The sequence below is a fragment of the Periplaneta americana genome, chromosome 8, assembly GCF_040183065.1.
Source record: "Periplaneta americana isolate PAMFEO1 chromosome 8, P.americana_PAMFEO1_priV1, whole genome shotgun sequence".
Classification (NCBI taxonomy): domain Eukaryota; kingdom Metazoa; phylum Arthropoda; class Insecta; order Blattodea; family Blattidae; genus Periplaneta; species Periplaneta americana.
In genome coordinates this window covers 55425435-55446937 of record NC_091124.1, presented here as the reverse complement: position 1 = coordinate 55446937, position 21503 = coordinate 55425435, and the positions used below count along the sequence as shown (strand labels likewise).

General features: G+C 34.8%; 3 long non-coding RNA genes across 3 annotated transcripts; 2 read left to right on the top strand and 1 right to left on the bottom strand.

The window, feature by feature from the left end:
- Positions 1-15013: 15013 nt before the first annotated feature.
- Positions 15014-16958, top strand: LOC138704733 (uncharacterized). The gene is made up of 3 exons (XR_011333415.1): positions 15014-15288; positions 16152-16342; positions 16574-16958. It is a non-coding gene; the product is annotated as an uncharacterized lncRNA (long non-coding RNA).
- Positions 16959-17035: 77 nt separating this feature from the next.
- LOC138704732 (uncharacterized) lies at positions 17036-18724 on the top strand. The gene is made up of 2 exons (XR_011333414.1): positions 17036-17875; positions 18217-18724. It is a non-coding gene; the product is annotated as an uncharacterized lncRNA (long non-coding RNA).
- An 888-nt stretch (positions 18725-19612) lies between these two features.
- LOC138704297 (uncharacterized) lies at positions 19613-20905 on the bottom strand. Its single transcript, XR_011333303.1, has 2 exons — positions 20715-20905; positions 19613-19962 (listed from the first exon to the last, which is right to left on the bottom strand). It is a non-coding gene; the product is annotated as an uncharacterized lncRNA (long non-coding RNA).
- Positions 20906-21503: the final 598 nt, after the last annotated feature.

Genomic DNA, 21503 nt, shown 5'->3' with positions numbered 1-21503 from the left:
TCACAACATAATATCAAAACCAGCCCTGTTATATGGCAGTGAATGTTGGACACTGCGGCAAAAGGAAAGAAATAGAATCAACGCATCACAAATGAGATTTCTACGATCACTGACAGGGGTTACCTTGCGGAGCGAAGACATAAGAAATCAGTGGGAAGTTGAGGAGATGACCAAGATGTCCAACATTATCAACGTAAATGGAGAAACCACCTTCTTAGGATGCCTGAAAATCGTTTACCAAAGAGACTTTTGTATTACCATCCACGAGGACGAAGAGATTTAGGCAGACCTCACCGACGTTGGACGGACCAATTCCATTTGTAGTTCACAGACGGGAAACAACCCAAAACTGTGTATTGATAGAAGAAGAAGAAGAAGCAGAAGAAGAAGAAGAAGAAGTTAGTTTGTTTTTCTTTTGACTTTGTCTAGGCTATGTATCTGTAATACCACGACTGTTTTTATTAATAAATCAATAATCAATAAATCAATCAATAATGTCAGTACAAATTTCAGAACACGCCGTCTAAGATTGACTTAGTTCGTTTTCTTCATTCAAATAAATTATGACCCGTACCTCAGCGAAGAATGAAATGCTGTTATACACAATCATGAAACATTTGGATTATATTTCTGGGGAATTTCATCCCTTTTAACGCTGAATGGTTAATCGGAAACCAAACTGATATTATACGTCTAGCTTCCTTTTGGCTCGAAGGGTCTCCTCTGAAATGAATGTAGTTACATCCGCCCCCCCCCACCCTGCGTAAACGCCGCGCTGCGTTTATCAGTTGTCAGTGACCTCGCTGTCACCCTCTGCCCAGGCCCTGCGTCCTTCATCTGTATGCGCGGGCGAGGCCGGTCCTGCCTGTTATCCAGAGGGAGGCTGTATCACTCAACAGCTGGCCGAGCTTGCTTGCACAAGCCTCTCACAGAGGCGGCTCCTCAGGGCAGGCAGGGTAGGCTAAGCCTACCTCAACACATTTTTAAACCCTAAAAGTGGATATTTATTAACTACCCCAACACATTTGGAAAACCTTATATAATTATATACTCTTGTCTAGGTGCTTAGAAATTCTTCAATTAACTATGAATGGGATTTTTTGAGGGTTAGTTGGACGTTGCTTACTACTGGCAGTTCGATTTATGCGACAAGAATACACTGGACAGATCACGATGCGTCAGAAGGTAGGCAGAAGCGAAGTTAGCCAACCTTCCACGTAACTTCAAAGCTGGCCCTGGAGTAAGCATTAAAAGAGATCGCTATTCTAAATGCTTTCTTAGCGCATGCGTTCTATGCTTAAGCCAGCGCGCTAGAATTCTGCCTGCCCTAACGAGAACCCACGAGCATTATCGAACACCTACGATTTGCGAAATTTCTGTTTGAAAGTTTCACGAGTTGGAACGTAGATTGTTACGAGTAGTATAACAGTTTTTAAACAGTGTGTTTTAAAAGATGTTTTTTTAACAGTGTATTTTAGAAAATGTGATTTTTGCAAGTACGTACTGTATATTAATGTTACGTATATTTGGTGACCTATAGTTAATGTAAGTGATAACAATAATATTATATTATGACTGATATAATAAGTAAACTGTTACGTTGTCCGTTTTCGCGTCGTAATGACATTGAAAAGAGAAGTATTTTGGACAATGGACGACCCACTCCTGCATTAAGCTCTATTGTTCATAAAGTCAGTGCTAAAGGTGCAAGAAAATTTAATCCTTCATGGTATGAAACACTATGAAATGGAAATATAAAAATTGGAGGTTTATCTTTCGATAAGGTGGAAAAATTCAAATATATTGGAGCAACAGTAACAAATATAAATGATACTCGGGAGGAAATTAAACACAGAATAAATATGGGAAATGCCTGTTATTATTCGATTGAGAAGCTTTTGTCATCCAGTCTACTGTCAAAAAATCTGAAAGTTAGAATTTATAAAACAGTTATATTACCGGTTGTTCTGTATGATAGTGAAACTTGGACTCTCACTTTGAGAGAGGAACATAGGTTAAGGGTGTTTGAGAATAAGGTTCTTAGGAAAATATTTGGGGCTAAAAGGGATGAAGTTACAGGGGAATAGAGAAAGTTACACAACGCAGAACTGCACGCATTGTATTCTTCACCTGACATAATTAGGAACATTAAATCGAGACGTTTGAAATGGGCAGGGCATGTAGCACGTATGGGCGAATCCAGATATGCATATAGTGTGTTAGTTGGGAGGCCGGAGGAAAAAAGACATTTGGGGAGGTCGAGACGTAGATGGGAGGATAATATTAAAATGGATTTGAGGGAGGTGGGATATGATGATAGAGACTGGATTAATCTTGCACAGTGTAGGGACCGATGGCGGGCTTACGTGAGGGCGGCAATGAGCCTGCGGATTCTTTAAAAGCCATTTGTAAGTAAGTAAGTATGGTATGAAACACATAAATGGCTAACAGGAAGTGAAGTTAAAGCTAAGCTGTAGGTGGTCACGTTTGTTATTGTAATCTAAAGAAGGTACTTGGAATCAGATCATATTTGTAACTCGGTAAGTCTAAAGAGACTTGAAAAGAATTTGAATCCAATTTCGGAAATGTTGTCTGAACAACAAGGGTTGCAAGACAACAGTATAACAATAAACTAGAAAAAAAACCGACAAATTATGAGACGGCTGATTGATGTAACAGTATTGTTATGCAAGCAAGAGTTAAGTTTTCGGGGGGCATGATGAAAGCGAGTTGTCATTGAATCGCGGGAATTACATAAAAATGTTCTGTAAATTTTGCCTACCCTGAACATTTGACGACGAACCGCCACTGGTCTCTCATTTATACAATTTTCGTTCACTTCCTTGAATCGCGCGCACAGAACATTCTGGATCGCCTGTAATTGGTCATTAGGCTACGTCGTATCCAGACGCATAATAGGATACAGCATGTTTATAATGTAATATATTAGTATATTATGCAACGAGCCTATAATGGTAGTAATTAAGACGCAAGTATGTTTATGAAACGAGCGCAAGCGAGTTTCATAATTTTCATACGAGCGTCTTAATTACCATTATAGGCAAGTTTCATACGACTTTTTATGCTCGACCATATTTCTAACTTGAAATTATTCATAAGTATTCATATTATTCTTATCTGACTGAGGAGCGGAAGTGACCTTGTGCAATATCTCGTAAATTGTGAGATGTGCGTAGACGCGAAAGTACTGATTTTTTCCGAGGAACAAATGTCATTGACCTTGATATAAGCTAGAGAGTAAAATGAACATTAAATTTGATATAACCTGGAAATTGATTTAGACATTGAAAAACGAGATGACAAATTGAATTTATTTGAATATTATTTACAATTAACGCTAATTATTATAGTAACAGAACATAACCTTCTGCGACAGTATTGAATTTCCAGCCTCCGCGACGTTTCGCTAGTTGTCTTTCGATTGCAAATCCGAGAATAATCGATACTTGCGTTTTCATATTGCTACAATGGTGCTTTCTGATTGGTGGAAAACATGAACTTTAATGAATAGGTGTACTTTAATGAGGTCCATTAAAGGGCTGCTACCAGGTGTATAATTACATTTCGGCATGGTCGAGCATAAAATATAATATAATATAATATAATATAATATAATATAATACTGTACAGCTGTCAAAAAAAAATAAAGTGGTCGCACTCGTGAACAGCGAATATTTTCAAAGTCCACTTCGGGTCGCGGCGATGTTACACGATGCATGTGCTTGTACAAGCAGTTCCCGAACTATGAAAGTGTTCCATGTCTGCGCCTCGTAGGCCAGCGGTAGAGTGCTTGTTTAGTGATTCAAAGGTTGTGGGTTCGGGCCTTCTTCAAGTTTTCATTTTATTTTTTAATCGTTCTTTAGCGATGTAAATGCTATTCAAATTATCATTTATATTCAGTTATCGTTCTTTATGGATATCACGTTATTTATATTTTGTTATCGTTCTTTAGAGATATGAATAAAATTCAAGTCATCATTTGTATTGTGTTATCGTTTTATAACGATATGAATAACAATTTTTATTATTGTATCTCCAATGGTGGTTAGCCCTATTTTACATATGTATGTTAGGGCTATAGTTTCATACACAAAAAAAGATAAGCATAAAGAAAAATAGAAAAGAAAATTAAATTAGCTTGCGCGATGTAAACAAAACATAAACAAACCGTAAATTAGGCATTGCGATTGCAAAATAAATATCAGGTATCAATTTGAAACATACAAAAACATTAACAACACACATACGTAACACTTCTATAACACAAATACGCAGCCTTCCGTACCATACATCATAAATTAATACACAATAGTCATACAAACACAATCAAACTATAATTACGACATTGCGACGACATCAAGCATCACATAACTGACTCACATACATAACAAATCAAGCATCCGTTACAACACATACACTTCAACATAGTAACCACACTTTTAAAAGTTACAAATTTGGCTCCAAGAAGAATAAATAGGACTCTGTTACTAATTACTATTCTTCTACAATTTCTTAAATATATCTGTAATAAATCTGTGAAATTCCGATATGAATAATATTCACGTTTTTTATATTGTTATCGTTCTTTAGCGATATAGATAATATTCAAGTTATCATTTATATTCTGTTTTCCTTCATTAGCATTATAAAATAATATTCAAGTTATGTATATTGTTATTGTTCTTTCGCAATATAAATAATCTGTATTTTATGTAAGTAATTATTATAACACAAATAACCATCCTTCTTTGTAAAATAGGTTATTTTATTCAGATAATTAAATAAGTATTATATAATATCTTATATTATTTAAACAAACCGATATTTATCATTTATATTCTGTTATCGTTCTTTAGTGATACTGTATAAATAATATTCTAGTTATTTATATTGTAATCGTTCTTTAGCGATATAAATAACATAAATTTAATATTAGGTTTCGAAAAATCTAGTTGCATAATACTGGTATTAGTTTTTCTTTTTGTATTATTACATTATACTATCTTGAACCACAATAAAATGAAAAGGAGTAACGAGGAATTGAACCTGAGACGTTGACATCTAAATTTCGACGTTCGTCCGCTGAGCTACGAGGGCAAAAGTGTGGAAACATTTTCGGAAAAATTGGCCCAATCACGCTCTTAAGATTTTCTGATGATTCGTAGAAGCTAGTCCAGGATGCGGGGGGCAAAGGCTAATTGAGATTTCCCGGTCTCTGATCGGGTCAAACATCCTGATAGAATTAATATTTAACCCTTGCCGTGACTTTCGGTGAAGTCCGGAGGGTCCAATTAGTCAAATCCACTCTCCTCATCTCCATGCTTGGGTCCCCTGGAATTTAATAAGATGCGAAAGAGATAGTGGTGTGCGGAAAGCAACGGGATGTTACCGCATTTAGGCCTATCCTTCCCAAGAAAAACTGCAAACATAAACAAATGAAGCTTTTAATAGAAGAAGAAGGATATTCTGCGGACCTCTGGAAAAATAACTAAGGAAGAGACTAGTGAAGTGCTTTGTGTGGAGTGTGGCATTGTATGGGGAAGGAACATGGACATTACGACGAAATGAAGAGAAACGAATTGAAGCATTTGAAATGTGGATGTGGTGAAGAACGGTGCGTGTGAAGTGGACAGACAGAATAAGAAATAAAATTGTGTTTGAAAAAATGAGTGAAGAAAGAATAATGCTGAAACTGATTAGAAAGAGAAAAAGGAATTGGTTGGGTCTCTGGTTGAAAAGAATAATAGAAGACATTAGGATATGTGGATCATATGCGGAGACTAAGAGGAAGGCAGAAAATAGGAAAGATTGGAGATTGCTGGGTTTGCAATGAAAGACCTGCACATGGACAGAACACTTATGTATGTGGGTATGTTCAGAATGCCTGGAATATCGTGTCTAAGAACAGTCGCTATTTGCAAAGACTAGTCGATTCCATGCCCACTCGACTGCAAGATGATCGAGATAAGAGGAAGATAGACTAAATATTGAATTGTGGCTTTTTGTTTTGTTTTTTGAACGCTTAATTGTTTGAATGTTTTAAGGCCGACGCCAGTAAATTTGTTTTGTTTATGCCACGAAAGATATTTTTATTGAGAATAAAATCTTTTTTCTTTCCATTTGCAGCCACAATATCATAATGATAAAGTCATGGCATAATATATTAATGAACCTGATGTTAATTACTAAAATAATCGTAAAAGAGAAAGGAGCCATTATGTATAGTTTGTCTCTCTCAAAAACATAGGCCTAACAAAAAAGAACATAAAAAGCACGAGGTTGTAGTCGAACGCAGGACCTCATGAATAAGAAGCCTGAACGCTACCATTACCCTATCGAATCACAGAATGAATATTTCAATTATAACTGTAGATATCAGGCAACGTGGTTCAACAACATGTAACATCGCTTGTCTCCGAATTATAGCGAAGATACCCGAAGGGAACTTTGTTCCAGGAGAGCGGTCATTTTTTCTTTTGACAGCTGTACATACATAACTACATAAGTGTTCTGCCCAAGGGCAGGTCTTTCACTGCAAACCCAGCATTCTCCAATCTTTTCTATTTTCTGCCTTCCTCTTAGTCACCGCATATATTTTAATGTCGTCTATCATTTGACATATTCTTCTTCTGCCACGAACTCTTCTTCCGTTCACCATACCTTCCAGGGCATCCTTCAGTAGGCAGTTTCTTCTCAGCCAGTGACCTAACCAAATCCTTTTTCTCTTTCTGATCAGTTTCAGCATCATTCTTTCTTCATCCACTCTTTCCAACACAGTTTAGTTTCTTATTTTGTCTGTCCATTTCACACGCTCCATTCTTCTCCATATCCACATTTCAAAGGTTTCTATTCGCTTCTCTTCACTTCATCGTAATGTCCATGTTTCTCCCCATACAATGTCACACTCCACACAAAGCACTTCACTAGTGTCTTCCTTAGCTCCTTCTCCAGAGGTCCGCAGAAGATTATCCTTTTTCTATCAAAAACTTCCTTTGCCATTGCTATTCTTCTTTTGACTTCTTGATAGCAAATATAATATAAAACAATATAAAAACGCAGAATACATATGAGAAATGCCTACTATTATTGGGTTGGACAGCTTTCGCCATCCAGTCTGCTTAAAATAAAACTGAAAGTTTGAATTTATAAAACAGTTACATTACCGGTAGTACTGTATAGTTGAAAAACTTGGACTCTCGCCTTCAGAGAAGAACAGAGGTTAAGAGTGTTGGAGAATAAAGTACTTAGGAAAATATTTGGGGCTAAGAGAAATGTAGTTACAGGAGAATGGAGAGAGTTACACAAGACAGAAGTGCACACATTATATTTTTCACCTAACATAATTAGGAACATTAAATCCAGACGTTTGAGATGGGCAGGGCATGTAGCACATATGCGGGTAATTTCAGAAATGCATATAAAGTGTTAGTTGGAATACTTGAGGAAAGGAGACTTTTGGGAAGGCTAGACGTAAATGGAGGATAATATAAAAATTATTTGAGGGAGTTGGGATATGGTGCTATGGACTGGATTAATCTTGCTCAGGATAGGGACCGATGGCGAGCTTATGTGAGGACGGCAATGAACCTCCGGCTTCTTTAAAAGCTATTTGTAAGTGAATAAGTAATAATACAATGTAATGTAAATATAATATAATATAATATAATATAATATAATATAATACAACTTTGTAAAATTCCCTTGCGGAAGAACGAAAAGTCAGATTCGTTCCGATCAAATTTCTCCATATTTAAAGGACAAAATTAAAATTCTGTCGATCATTTATTATCATAATACACTGCGCTCTTAAATTGACTGAGCATATTGGGAATTAAATGTATATTTTTCTCAAAACACGCTATGAAATGTTTAAAATAATTTTTTCTCGCAAAAGAAGCAAACATGAGCAAAATTGTATGAAAAGTTTTTTGTTCGAAATATCTCAAAGAATAACCTCCTCAAATTAATAACATTACTTACAGATATATAATTTTTTTATATAAATCTAAGTGGCACTGAATTCAGATGGAGTTATTTTATTCTCTGCCAGCGAATTGTTGCGGTAAAATGAATTTGAATTATAATGTTTCGGAATATGGAATGAAAGGTATATCCTTAGAACCACATAATAAACCACTTGTATACTCTATATTCATATTTACATAATTTTATAACACACATCTTTATAAAGAGAGAAAATTATTCACCATTAGTCATTCAAGAAAGACGGAACTGTCCACACCTGTGGAGTAACGGTCAGCGCGTCTGGCTGCGAAACCAGGTGGCCCGGGTTCGAATCCCGGTCGGGGCAAGTTACCTGGTTGAGGTTTTTTCCGGGGTTTTCCCTCAACCCAATACGAGCAAATGCTGGGTAACTTTCGGTGCTGGACCCCGGACTCATTTCACCGGCGTTATCACCTTCATATCATTCAGACGCTAAATAACCTAGATGTTGATACAGCGTCGTAAAATAACCTAATAAAAAAAAGACGGAACTCTCGCTCGTTACACTTGTGTAGGCATCTTGCGGATGATGTTAAAACTTGCGATTTACATCTCAGCGGAAAGTATGAAAACTTATTTCTAATTTCTCTTAGAAAGTAATTTCTTCTTCAATATGGACATTACCGGTTCATTTTCCAGTTTGTTCTACCTAACACATATTACGAAAGAAGTTGTGAAATTTGATTTACACTAAATCGTCCATAAATGCGTCAAATTTCAAGGAAAGACCTATTAATATTCTGATGCCAACTGTTGTAGTATTTCATTATAATTCCTGGATAAATTAAGTTGAAGGTAATAAATATTCTGAATAAAACGTACCTATGCAATAAAGTTCCGAAAAATCGTGTACACATATGAATATACAGTATGAATATCTTACATATGGGTTTCCGCTAGATAGGTTGATCGGAAACAGACGAAACTGGTCGAACTGTGTTCCCTGTGTAATAGTCAAGGTCGGCCGCGACGTCATGCTAGCTGATAACCGGTTTCGTACGCAGTTGATTTTTTTTTTTCAGTGTGCTGCTAGTTTTAAACGTTTATTTCTCTATGAGTCGATTGTACAAAATGATATTATATCGAGAGAATTCCGTATAATTTAAAACAAATAATATTCATTCATGTTTCTCATGTCAAAAAAACCTTGCTGCAAATTCTATAAGAGGAAATTTCATTTAGTTATTGCGGGATATACGTTTCATCATCACAAACAATTTTATTTTTAACTTGATGAAAATATGCGAACACAATGTTATAGAGAAAAAGCATACAAGGCATAGGCCCATTCCTATTTTAACGGACAAATGTTTGTTTTGATCTCTTCTACCATCCATTATATTAATGCACAAATTTCTGGAACTTCCGATATATCTTCTGTGTTATTCTGGGATAAATTGACTGCTTGACACCAAATATAGTGGCCATCGGCATACAACAGGCGGTGTGATTATGTAACTACCAATCCGGAGCTGCTCTGTGGGATGGATTCGTATCCGTTTTGGATCATTACCTGAATGGTTTTATTTCCGAGGTTATCCCGCCCGAACTGTAGTACTAATGTCAGGTAATCATCTGGTAAATCCTTGACACATCTCGCCAAAACCCATCTCGCTATCACCAATTCCATCGACGCTAATTAACATATTATTTGATACATCGTCGTTAAATAACCAATTAAAACACTAAATAAGAATAAAATCCAACCGATATTATTGAATAAAATTCTGCACGCAAAAAATAGAGAGACGGCGAATTCAAAACCATTTTTCGGTATCAGTGTTATTTTAAATACAGCTTACATTTCCTGAAACTATCGAATTAGATTTTTTCGGCGCCCCAATTTTTCCACTTTTTATTTCCTGTAATGACAAAGAAAAAAAAAAGTTACACTATAGTGTAAAGTTCAGCCATATAACGGATAGATGTAAAATGCAAACTGTTGTATAAAACGCGTGAAGCTATTTTGTGGGCTTTGCTGATAAAGTATGAAGATGTAATGTTCGCTGAAATTAATCGGTATGTAAACAACGCAGCAAACGTTAGAGGCGGGCAGTTATACAGATTATGTCGCAATTTCATTGCAGAAATGCCCTGAATACAACGTAAATATGACGTCAAAGATCGCTTTTCTAAATGTAATAGGATTATACAATTGAATGTGTTGTACCTTTCTGATTATATAATTCTTCTCCCTTCTGTATATCTCTAGAATTTTATTACGCTGAGTTGATACTAAAAACTTCAAAGCAACATCACTGAAAAAACTGCCCTCACTAATCCTGTTCAGTAGGAAAATAGCAAACCACAAACATAAATCATTCTTATCATTGTAGTAATAGAACTAAAATAATAATAATAATAATAATAATAATAATAATAATAATAATAATAGTAATAGTAATAATAATAATAATAATAATAATGTAGTAATGAAAATAATAATAATAATAATAATAATAATAATAATAATAGTAATAATAATGAAAATTATTGTTATTATTGTTGTTGTTATTATTATTATTATTATTATTATTATTATTATTATTATTATTATTATTATAGCCATAAAATAATAATAAGATTAATATGATTGTCATAATTATTATGATACATTTTTTAAAATAAGAGACTTTAAAAAATTTACAGAAGTTCACTTATACAACATTAATATTAAATATTAAAAAGTAAATTAAAATATTAAGGTTCCCAGACGTTTCGTTCACATGAGTTCCGTCCATTACGGTTTTGTCCACTCTTATTTTTGGTCCACACTAATCTTTCCTCCATTGTAAGTATATGCCCATAAATTCTTAGTCCATTCACTTTTCGTCCATCTATATTGATCGTCCACAAAAAACTTTTTGCCTATATAATATAACTCACGGCCATATCAAATAATCACAGTAAATAATAATAGTAGTAATAATAATAATAATAATAATAATAATAATAATAATAATAATAATAATAATAATAATTTTATTTTGTTACTGTTCCTTGTTAAGTACTTTCTTCTCTAGCTCACAAGATTTGCCTATTGTAGCTATTGTTTTCCTTCTTGTAGTTCTGTCGAATACAATTTAGTTTTGTAACTTAACGATTCTAGCCACTGGCATAGCTCAGTCGGCAGAGGCACTTATCTGCTGATCCGGAGTTGAGCTCGGGCGTGGGTTCCATTCCCGATTAGGCTGATTACCTGGTTGGCTTCTTTCCGAGATTTTCCCGAACCATAAGGCGAATGTTGGGTAATTTATGTTGAATCCTCGGCCTCATCTCGCCAAATACCATTTCGCTATCACCAGACCCATCGACGCCAAATAACCTAGTAGTTGATACAGCGTCGTTAAATAACCAACTAAAAATATATGATTCTCAATTACAAATCAATGTTATTGTGTTCACATTATGTTTAACTATCTACTCAACTTTTTCTAGTTATAACTCGACCGAGGCGAGTGGAGACGCGGACGTAATGTGAACTATCGCGATGACGCTATATGAACCCTGGAAAAGTACAAGTGGCGCTCTGGGCTGCAAGACTGCACTGGCCTCGGTCGATTAATACCGTTGCTTCAGGATGTACCATTTTATTTGATTGATGCTAAAGTTCATAGCGTTTTGGTCTTCATTACAGCATTGCGTTGTTAGGGGATTGTTTATAGTTTGTAATATCTCATTATTTTTTATTTCAGTGTTGTGCTTGTATATACGCCTTGACTTTTGCGAATTTGAAGAAAAGCTGTGCTATTTGTGGGCTAAAAAAATATGGTGAGTCAAATGGAAAAAAAGGACACTTCTGACATAATATTCTGTTTGAGTTTAATAGAACAGCAAAGTTATCGGAGGCGATTTGAAACATTCGTGATATATACGGAGAGAATGGCATCGGAGAAAGCATTGCAAGAAAATGGTTCTGTTGTTTCAACACAGAACACCCTGTGCAAAAGTTTATGTCCATCTTCAGACGATGATGTTAATGCGTCTCGTGGGTTAAAGAGGGTGTGTACTACGAATTATTTCGCAGGAATAGACCTATAACCGCAACTGCTGACATGTATTGTCAACAACTCAGACACTTTGCGACCGCAATTGAAAAAAACAAACGGTCGCGAAGACTGCATTTTGCTGCAACACGATAATGCACTCCCGTACTTCTCTAACATGGCGAAAGCAGCTATTCACGAGCTTTGTAGGCTTTTTAGGAATGTGATTCTATATCCCTTATATTCTCTCGATCTTGCATCCTCAGATTTGTATCTTTTCAGTTCTCTATCGAACAATGTTCAAGGGAAATCCTTTGATAACGAAGTTGATATATAAACTTGGCTTGATGAATTCCTTAACTCTAAACCAGCAGATTTCTCCAGACGCGGAATCGAAAAACTATTCCAGCGTTGACAGTCATAGATATTGCAGGATAATATATTACTGGTTAATTTCTGTATTCTGTTCATTTCAAATGTAGACTTTTGTCACAGCGAAAAAACGTTACGAACTTTCATATCGACCCGATATTTTATTATTTGCATGCATTGACAGCTTATACAATGGACGAAATAGTCTTACTAACCTTATTGCACGTAATAGTGATGAACGAAAAAAAATGTATATATTCTTGGACTTTTTTTCTTTTATGTGAACGTAATTTTGATTATACTCTTACCATCTGTTGATGAAATATTATGGCTGACATGTCTTCGGACACAAAAAGGTAGATGAAATGTTGGTGGACGTATCGCGTTGGAGGAAACCTCGAGGAAATTTTAAAAATTTCTTGGCAAAAATTATTTCACCTTTATTTTCTCTTAAATGCTTAGACAGTGCATGCGAGAAGAAATGAGAAACATTTATTGTGATATGAGCCGTTCAGAGCAGAAGTTGTGTAAGTCAAAAATAGGTAATGAGTGTTAAAGTAAACATTCTGTAAAATATAGCGCAAAGTTGCAATTAATATTCAATTTATTTAAACTATTAGTAGTCAGTGGATAGCAAGAACCAATATTAATTGCTATTTTGCGCTGTATTTTACAGAATTTTTACTTTAAACCTCATTACCCAATTTTGACTTACACCACTTTTGCTCTGAACGGCTCATATATTGCAGAATGTAATACCTAATTCACGTGGAAAGTTACACAAGTATTTAAATATTATATATGTATGTATTTGATGCTCAACCAGCTTGATTCAACATCATTTGCTTTCTGGCAGACCAGTACAAAGTCCCCAGAGAGGATTTAAAATTTACAAGTTTTTCACAAACATTTAAATGTTCCCAATTCATAATAGAATTTTGCTCATTATAAATGACACACAGAGGTGATGGTAAAATACGTAATTTTATATAAATATTCCACCAGACAGTCGTGTCCTGTGGCAATCCTTTTGGCAGCTACAGTCTCTTTACGGGGATGATCAGGAAGTATCTCTGACTTGTCAAGAAGACAGCCCATTTCTTGCCATCACTCTTTATTTGAAGATCTGAGAGAAACTCATTCTTAAATGAGCGGTGAACTAATCGTTTCAAGTTGTGATACGAAAGTTGGCAGGTCGTCCGTAATAATATTTCAGTCTCTTTTTCTGCTTAGGGAGTCCGCGATCTCATTCCCTGAAATACCAACATGCGAAGGTATCCACTGGAGGACAACGACGACTTCTAACGCTTTGAGTGAGACAAGGGATTTTATGGTCTCGACAAATTGTATTTAAATTGTAAGGGGGGGGACATTTAACCAAGATATTTTGGAAAATTGAAAAATATAACTAAATTATATACCCTACTCTGAACAGGTTACTTTGTTTGCATTACCATGGCGTTACAGAACCATTTTAAAATCTACTCGTACCCAGTGGCTAACTCTGTTTATAATATTATTATTCGTTCATACACATAAACACTTACATGCACACATACATAATATAATATACAGAGTGGAAATGAAATAATCTTGCAGAATTCCAGAGCAAATAGCTCATATTATACGTAAAGAAAACTGTAGTATCATATTGGTGGAAAGTTCTTTTCTTTCTTTTCATTTTTTTTTTCAGAAACAATTTTTTTTCCCCAAATGTTTAACACCCTCTTATTCGGCAAATATTGCTAATAGGATCGTGATTTCTGTCCATATCGATAGAAAATATATTATTATCATCCTTCACGAATTAAGGATGGTTCACCATAAACCGGGAACGGAAACGACAACGAGAACGAGAACGGAAATAATGTTAAAATAAATGTATTTAAATGTGAGCGTTCACAATAGTTAATTGTGAATGCTCACATCTAAATACATTTATTTTAACAATATTTCCGTTCTCGTTCTCGTTGCCGTTTCCGTTCCCGGTTTATTGTGAATCAGCCTTTAGGCCTCTGTAGACCTGTTTCGGCCCCATCTAGCATTCTTCTAAAAGGTCTTCCTGGTCGACGGTGTCGTCTAGGTTTATACTGCATCATAATTTTTGGGATTCTTGAATTATCCATTCTTCTTACATGATCTAGCCAATTGAATTTGTATTTGCTGATTTTTTCTTCTACTGACTCTACTTCTAATTGTTCTAAAATTTCTTCAGTCCTTTTCGGTCTAAAAGAGTATATCCTGCAGAGGAAATGCTGCATTACAAGCCTGTCCAGAGGCTAAAAGTGGCAGCCCCACTACTGGACTACCTACCGATAAGGCTAGTAACCTATCTTAGGGAAAATTACATTACTTTCAAGCCTCAAAAAGGCAGTATAAGGATAGAAAATATAATAAGGAGTAATTTATCTCTCTGGCTTATTTCAATAGAACTGACGGTTTCGTCGAAATTTAATTTAAATACCACTAATTTCAAGCCACTACACGATACGCGCAGATTGCAACGTCGTAGCCAGAGTAGCTCACTTAGGGCCTGTACTACGATCGCCTGTTAAAGCTCCAGATTCGTATACTCCAGTTTAGCAATCTGGAAGTTAAATATTTTGTTCTGTACTACCAGTGGATTTTAACTGCAGGATTGTTATCCGGAAGATATAGTAACATTTTTATTACGTTGGCAATGAAGTTACTGAAAATGTAGTAAAATTTATTGCGTTGGTATACCTTTCCCCGCGTATTTCATGTTTATGTTCCGTGTTTATATGGTACTATTTATTTTGAGGTTTTATTGTAAGCATTATTGTTATTATTTATTATAATGCTGAAACTCCAGCCAAGAAAATAACAGAGTGAAGAACAGAAAATTACACATACTGTATGAAGAAACTTTACATGGAAGCAAAAGGTAAGATTTTAAAGGTTATGTTTCTTTTCGAATAGTAATAATTCCTACAATATGATAGTATTTTGGTTTTAATTAGTAGGCCTAAAAAGGACGGGTGCGGGTTCCAGCAAAAGTGCGTTTTTCTCCATAATCATTGTTTTATTCATGTGTAACTGCACAAGAAGTGTAGGTGGCAATTATTTTTGTATTGTAATTAATATTAAGTGTGCTTTCAGTTTGTTGTATAGCCTACATTATTAGTGAATAGGGCCTATTTCGGTAATTTTTTTTTAGAAATAATGTACTCACGGCTCCAAATCATGGGTCGAAGGCATAGTAACTCGTTTAGAAAGAAAAGTTCACTGATACTGATAAATGATAATAATGAATGATGTTTTTGGCCTGGGATTTCTAACCAACATTAGTACAGCAAGGTACACTGTTCCTAGCAAATTACCAATATTTCAGCATGTTAGGCCTACGTATTTTACTGTTAGTAAATGGGCGGATATTTTGTATTAGGCCTATAATACCATTCGATCACAGATAGGGCCTAACATTATTTTTTAAAAGAACAGCATGAGATGGAGAGACGTTTCCACTAAAATGCAATATCTGTTGCTGCTACCAGTTCGACTGTAATCACTCACTGTAATGCACATTCAACACCTCGTAAAATAACACAGAAACAGAAGATATTAAGTTTTTTCCAAAGTTTCTATGTACAGTATAGTCATGTGTTTGATATTGTACTGACAATCGTCCAGTAAAAGCTCTTGCTTATTTAGGTATAGAAACTTAGATAAGGGAAAAAGAGAAATACAGTATATTTTCTAATGTTGTAGGTTGCATATGGAATTAACCTAGTTTTACTTCCTTTTTAGTAATATAGAATGAAGCATGGGAAGAATATAGTAACATCAGCACAAACACAAGGACCTGAAAACAGCTGAGAAGCAAATTTTAATTCTTGGAAAAGAACACAAAGAAAATTGCTGCTGCAGAGAGACAATGCAGGCTACAAACAATTGGAGCCCCTCCAACTGAAGCAAAACCAAATCCAAACTTAGCCAAGGTAAGTGATTTAATTCTCCTATCAATTGAGTGATTTCTCAGTGATTTTTATTCATATTCAATGCATAAGTTCACTTATATGTTAATTTATACAATTATTACATAATAAGCAGAGGAAATTGTATAACACAAGTTTGAATTCTTTTTATTTATTTATTTATTCATTCACTCATTTATTTATTTATTTATTTATTCATTCACTCATTTATTTATTTACTTACTTTTGTTACAGCCGAAGTAGTAACTAAACCAAGTTCCACTGATACCAGTGCAGCTAATAACACGAATGAGGTTAGTGTGTAAGGAATTAAGAGTCAGAAGAAGAGATGATGAGCTTTAGAGATAAAAAAAAATATTAGATTCTTGAAAATTGTTATACAAATTTAATTTAATGTCGGTATTACATTATAATACTATTATTTCTTTTTTATTTACAGTACCATTCAGGTTCACAGTGCAATTCTTTAGTTTTTGAAGTGAAACTGGACATCCCAACAATATCTCCAGGTAATTTGATTTATACTACAAAACGTTCTTTCACATTCTACGTACGATGCTTACTTTTCCAATCCGAAATAGCTGTAACATGTAAACACATTTTCAGCCAACATGTTGAAAATAAAACTAACACACATACTATATGAAATCTGCAGCAAGCAGTAGATAAATTAGATGCAAAAGTTTAAAAAAAAAATGTTAAAATATAAATTGTACATAATGATGAAATGGTCACAAGAAATGGATGTCATAAAAACTAAACATCATTGTATTATAATATTATGTGGGATTTGAGTGGGAATTTGAAATTTATAAATGTAGGCCTAAAAATAGAAAATACACTAAACTGAAGAATTTATTTTGAGATTTCTCTGTAATGGGTTTGTAATTAGATTAGGCCACATTATGTTAAGTTGTATTTCAATTTTACCGTGAGGATTCTCACTTTGAAACTTGTGAATGATTTCTTGTGTACAGAAAAACTGAAAAATATCTTTTCATAAGGTAAAACAGAAACTGACTACACTCTATTTACAATAGAACTATTTGCTTGGTTTTCTCTCTCTCTTTTTTATTGCAGCTTCACTTTCTTATTGTTAAAAATGAGTTTGGATTAATAGCACGTTAGAAAATACAATACTGTTACAGCTGCTGACTTTGAAGTGTCCACACATTTATGATAAAACATCATCTTTCTCCAGAATTAAATATCTTAAGAATTAATTCCACTCTTAAAATATTACAGAGTCAGCTGGTGCAGCAGATGAAGGTCTTCCACTGTACGGTTATTTACACAGTGTAATGAAAGTAAGTTTTAAGTGAAATTACTGGTTTATTCAGTGTAGGTAGAGTAGGCTAAATTCAGAAAGATCTGAATATAAGCATATATCCCTCTCTTAAATATTTCAGCTGATAATGGGATAATAGCTGATCGAGTTACACCCCAAGGAGGCTTAAAAAAAAAAGAAAGAAAGAAAAAGCAAGCCTCTGAGGAATGCATTAGCCACATTGAAAAATCTTTCTCCATCTGTGAACTGTAAGTTTAATGTTGACTTAATTTTACTTGAGATGTTAGAAATTCATGAACTTCAGTACTATTACAGTGATTTCTTTAAAAAATACATTAGTTGAAAGGTGGATGCTAACATTATAACATAGAATGATTTGAAATAAAAGTAAGTCATATCCTCATGTTTGCAAAGAGATGGGGTTTGGAATATCAAAAGTAAGATTTGGAGTTTTTACATTACTTTTTCCTCCTCTTTAATGGGTGGTCTATCTACAAAGACATCTTCAATTAGTGGCAGAAAGTAAATGCTACAATAATCACCCATTCTTTATGTTTTAACAAAAAATATGTTTAATTTTGTTGACCAGATTTGTTTGACCTGGATGACTGGGAGATTACTTCTTCTCATCCTTCTAATGGAGTGATAATCTCTTGCAGCTGTTCTTGATCCCTGTGGTCTCTGGCCTCTGCTTTATCTGCTAGTCTTCAGGATTAGGTTCGAGTCAGGTGATAATTATTAGGTAATCTAAGGTTTCTGGTTGGGTTCGGGTCTGGTTCAGATCAGGCCGAGATGGGCCGGGCCTAAGAATTATGGCCCGTGCAGATCTCTAACAAATGGGGCTTATAGCTGAAGTTGGCTCTGCCACAGTTTTCCAAGTTTTGTGTATTTGCATATGTATTTGTGTTGTGTTTAATTACAGTTACTATGTACTATTATGTATTAGCCTGTATATTATTAATTTGTAAATATGACATGTACCATAGCATATATAATGAGACAGTGGATGTAATAAATGATTATGCTTATTGTGTCTCCTGAAAAATGTCGTGTTTTGTTCACACAAAATAAATAAATAAATTTTAAATTTAATTGCAGCTATAGTGCATCTCTCTTGTTTTAAGTACACATTCACAGAGTACCTGAATACAATTGAAGTGTCAGCTGGAACAAAGTTGTAAGTTACAAAATTTTCATTCGGTGTGTTTCCGTGTAATAATGTTGTATGTCATGTTACCTTGCTATACTCCTTGGCTTGCAACTGTCCATCAATGCAGTACGTGAAATTTGTCCACTCAAAAGTTTGCTACCCTCATAAGAACAAAGTTGTACGCATATACACATTTTTGCAGCTCCTGTACATTTTACCAAATATAACTTATAACGTTGTTCCAGCCGACGCTTCAATTAATGTGCCTCTTGAAAAATGTTGTTTTACCATATTTTGCTTATGTAAAATAAATTTGAATTGCAGATACAGTGCATTTTTATTGTTTTAAATAGCCTACAGTGTACCTGGTCATAATTTTTAAAATGTATTTATCAAACCTTTGTGTTTGAATCATCTTAGCCTGTTAAGACATCACTGTGAGGGATCCAAGCAATAAAATATATATAAAAAGTAACGATATGAATATGTTTGCATACATGAATCACTAGGCCTAGCGTGAATGAAACAGCTCCCTTGCAAAACATAAATGCCAATTCCAAAACTTTCAGGAAATGAAGAAAAACTGTCACGTCTAAAATTCAATAAACCGTTACAGTTTGTTAAATAATAATATATAGCAAGCATATCTTAAGTCTGATTAGTGAAATATGTTAGGCCTACTCCTACTGGTGAGCTATTTATGCAAGGAAGGAGAAGGGAACTTGCCACCCTACCACATTATCTCCTGACAGTTGTCTCATGAGTGATGCCTTATTGGTATTCCAATCTATCTTTGGAGAGTTGACTAAACAACTAGCAGACACAAAATGAAACAGTTCTAGGAAAACTTTAATCAAGACCTATAATATATACATAAAACCTGTATTAAAATACTATTCAGAAGTATTCGTAACAGCATCAAAAAGAGACAGAATCCCTTGGGGGGGGGGGGGAAATAAGCCTTGCACTTAATTACTGGAGCAAATAAAACTACTCCCAATGAAGCATTAAAAGTCATCACTTCAATTAAACCAAGCAGCAAGTGCAGCACTAGCTCGATTGACAACAGTTCCTGCTGTAACTTCGTGGACCCCACAAAAATCTCCTACTGTTGTCAATGTTCTCCCAGTGGCATAGAATCTCAATACCAGTAGTAGTTGGTCCATTGGAGGTAAGGCATTATTTCTGGAAAAATATATAAAGAATGAGATTTGGTTAAAACTTTACCGGTAAATCTTTACAATAGCGTTACCAAAAGAAGGCAAGGACTCCCTACAGGATAGCCTGTAAGAGAGAGGTTTGGATGTAGTTTTGACATTTTTTTTTTTTAGACAATTGTAAATATATGCAAATCATACTAACCTGTCACTAACTCGATCTTACGAAAACTTGTCTTTTCCCTTTAATTAGTAAGAGAACACAGTAATGAAATGAATGTGTTGCCCTTCCCTGCCGCCTACCCGTCTATCTCGATAGAGCGCCTACCCGTACCTCTCCACCGCACTCCACTTTCACAGCAACTTTCCACCTTTATTTGGGAAATTGGTGTCGGCACTCAATTTTTCTTTCGTTTATGGTACATATGACTTGACTAGAAGCCAAATATGTGAATACATTTGTATCTTAAAGTGGTAACGCAATTGTGAAGAAATGGTAGTTTACCATATAAAGGATTTTGATATATTATATACTGTTATTATTTTTATATGAAAGTATTCTGAAACTGTTATTATTGTAGGTTGCCCTATATTATTATATCAATCATCTTCATACCTTGTAAGGGCAACAGAACACCTGCATGAAGCAACATTCTAACCTCACTTCTACTGTATTACAGGTTACTGTACTTCAAAGTAATTATTATAGTGCTATTATATACAAAATATTGATGTAATACCTACAGAAATAGTGTAGCTTATTATTAACTGTGTACTTACGAGCTGTGTCTTGTTTCAGTTGATAATTGAGTTCATGTAGTAGGTTTCGTTATTCGAAACTGTCTAAAAAATTTCTCGTCATCCCATTCTTCAAAATTATTTGGACGCAGCCTAATTCGTTTTGCTGTTCTGATATAATGAAGCATCTGCTCCAGAATTTATCATCAGAATCAGTATCAAAATTAAATTGATCCTTCAAATCACCAGCTGTACGACGTGCAGCCATCTTGATTTCAACACCGAGTTCCAACCTCCGGATAACGCCAATCTGCTACTCTGCCTCCCGGATTGCTAATCTGGAAGTTTAGCCTCCAGATTGCACATAACCAAAAGTCGTAGTACGCAATTACAACCCAACTTCCGGATAAATATGACATCTGCCGGATAAGTTTAAACTAGAACTTTATCCGAGAGTCGTAGTACAGGCCCTAGCGAGATAGACCGAGATCGTTGATCTCTTACATCTGTATTACGAGAAGGGTGTGGTGTTAGCGGCGATGTTAGCGGACTGCTGAAACTTCAAACTTAACTTTTTAATTAACCGTTTATTTAATCATAAAACGTGATATAGGTTTCCTATTGATTTAAGTGTAGCCTATCATCTCTTTCAATCCGGAAGGTTATTTCACTTCCACCCTGTACATACACTACTAATAACTCTCTCATAAGATTCGTTTTATTCTGGGAAACCATTCTAAAATAATAGAATATACTAAAAATTAACAGAAGTTTTAGCGTTTCTGCTTGCAAAACTCATTGTAACAATAAAAATGTTTAACCCTAACACTG